This window comes from Tupaia chinensis, unplaced genomic scaffold (genome assembly GCF_000334495.1).
Source record: "Tupaia chinensis unplaced genomic scaffold, TupChi_1.0 Scaffold000394_1, whole genome shotgun sequence".
Lineage (NCBI taxonomy): Eukaryota > Metazoa > Chordata > Mammalia > Scandentia > Tupaiidae > Tupaia > Tupaia belangeri.
In genome coordinates this window covers 1,353,956-1,356,778 of record NW_006159896.1, presented here as the reverse complement: position 1 = coordinate 1,356,778, position 2,823 = coordinate 1,353,956, and positions in this window count along the sequence as shown.

Below are 2,823 nucleotides of genomic sequence, written 5' to 3'. Positions count from 1 at the left end.
GGCTGCCCAGGCAGCTGCACCCTGCGCTCAGGCAGCTCTTAAAGACATAGCGGGCCCCTCCCCGGGGGCCGCCCCCCCTGCACCGCCGGACCCCTTGCCCTCCCACCCCCACTCGAGCCCTCAACGCCCCGTGCCCCGCCTGCTCCCCCAGCCTGACCCCTCTGCCCGTTGTTCCCTCCTTCCTCCTGGGCCAGGCACCCGCATCTCGGCCCTGCACTCCCTTGGACCTGACTCAAGCCCCTAGCCTTGGTAAGCTCCTCAAGAGTGCCCAGGAGAACCCAGTCTTTAAAAGCCAGTCTCCTCCTAAATGTTAGGCGAAAACCTCTGGAGCCCTTTATTAAGCTCCTGCCGCCAAGGGGCTTCCAGCTAGAGGGTGAGAGGGAACAGTATAGAGGTTAGAGGGTCACCCCCTAGAAAGACTATGTTAAAGGATAAGGGAGGAGAGGGTACAATTCTACCCCCAAATGAGGATGCCATCTCCAGAGACCACACCCCCACTAGGGGTTGGAGACAGCTCCCCTCCCCCCATCAAGGACAAGGGCTTGATTCCCAAGCAAGCTCCTGGATACCTCAGCTCTAGCAGCAGGGGTGGAGGCTGGGAGAAGCAGGTGGGTGTGAGAGGGGCGTGGAATCTATTATTGCTTGTCTTGTCATCATCTCTTCCATTGGATAGCCCACCCATCCAGGAGAGCAGAGGTCTGCGGAAGGTTCTGATACGTAGAAAAGGTACTCTACCAGAGAATACAGAGGGTTTGTCACCCCCAGAGCTCAGTCTGTCTCCCAGTGAATATCACACCCTGGAGGGGGAGTGTGTGGCCGTTCTTCCTAAACAGTCTGCCTTCCATTCCTCCCCCTTCCCCAGCACACCGTCGGGCCCTGCTCAGAAATGCACGCCTGTCCTAATGAGCTCAGGGTGGCCTTGCTGCATGCCTGGCTGAGTTGTCTGATTCTCCAGTAGGACAGGAAGAGGATCCCACTGATCTCCCTCCTTTCAGGACCTAGTACAGTGCCCTCCCCTGAACCAGTCATTAAGTATCATGCAGTGCCCCATGATTTAAAAACCAACCACACGGGAGCCAGCAGGTGGTGTAGTAGTTAAAACGCTGGACTCCCACATGATCGACCGTGGTTCAAGTCCCAGGTCTCGTAGCTTGAAACTCATGCTGGGTGTGAGTGCACGTGTGCCCAAAATCTTGAGAGCAGAATGGAGGAGAAAGGAGTTCAGTGTGGCCCTCCCCCTAGAAGGGTGGCTTCTCACTTTCTCTGTCTCTCTCTGTGTCTCCAGCGAGTGCATGTGCCTTATAGCAAAAAATCTCTCTTTAAAAAAAAATAAAAAAGAAGAAGAGCCACGCAGGCTTCTTGGAGTTTCTTAAACAAATTAGAGGGAAAATGGCTTCTGGGGAATAATGCTTAAAGCCAGGGTTTTATAAAAAGGGAGCCCTGCTAACCAGACTCCTGGAGACACTCCATTTGATAATAGTAACAGCAAGCTACTCAGTGCCAAGCACTAAGTACTCTGATGGTGGCAGCATGTCCAGGCCCAGGCCAGGCCAGCAGGTGTGGTCATTAAGGGGCTAGAGGCCCACATGGCTGACTGTGGCTCCAGTCCTGAACCCAGCTTGAAAATTACGCTGGGCACCTGTATGTGTGTGCCCAAAATCCCAGGAGAAGAGTGGAGAAGAGATTTTGGTGTGGCCATCCCCCCTGGAGGGAGATTTCTCATTTTCCCTCTCATTCATATTCTCTCTCTCTATCTCTGATGAGCGCACGCACCCTATGCCAAAAACCTGAATAAATAAATAGTCAGCATGTGTACTTCTCTCAACCACCCCGGGAAATAAGTACTATCTTCAGCTCCATTTTACAGATGAAAACTGAGACTGGGACAGATCAATCCCTAGCCCCAGGTGACAGAGCCAGAGCTAGAACCCAGGAGTGTGCAGCTCACTGCACTTTAAAGAGTTCCAGGCTTTACTACATACATAGAGCGCAGATGTAAACGCACACCCCAACACAGCGAGACTGGGAGATCCACTGTGCCGCCTTAAAAAGTATAATCCAGTCCCAGTCCCACCCCAGTCTGGGCCCAGCATGGCCAAGACAGAGTGAGCAGGACTGGAAAACTCCAGGACGGGTCCTGGCCACGTCACCCACAGGGTGTGTCGGACTGTCTAAAGCCCATCGGTCAGGGCAGAGAACTGGCTATTGCCCTCACCTTCACCCTGAGGAAAACGAGGAGCCCAGAAGGACCCTACCTCTAGTCACTGGACAGATGTGTATGGGGTGTCTACTGTGTGCCAGTCAGAGGGCAGACTTCCAGGAAGGAGGTGCGTGTGCAGCGAAGGCAAATCCCCCAGGGGAGGAATGGGGAATTGGGTGGAGGCGGGCACTGTCCCAGGTGGAGGGAACAGCATGCTCCAAAGTAGCAAGCAAAAAGTGCTTGGCGAGTTCTGAGTCAGTGAGGCTGGAGCTCAGAGAGGAAGAGGAAGTTCAGATAAAGCTGAGGTCAACCCTGGAGGGCATTGGGAGGGTTTGTGATCTTATCCTCAACGCTGTGGGGATCCTGAAAGGTCTGACAAGTTCGGATTTACATTTTTAAAGCTTCGCTAGGACTGAAGTGTGGAGAATGGGAGAGAGGCAGGGAGGGAGGGAGGATAGGGGCAAGTTGAGGGACCAAGACTTATTAGGCTACTTTGGTTTGCAGGTGACAGCTGATGGTGGCAGAGCAGAGTCGGACCTGATGTGCTGGGGGCCTGTAGCGCTTAGCTAGCAGCATCACTTAGCTACAAGCTCCAGGTAGCTATGAGCGACACTTAGCTAGCG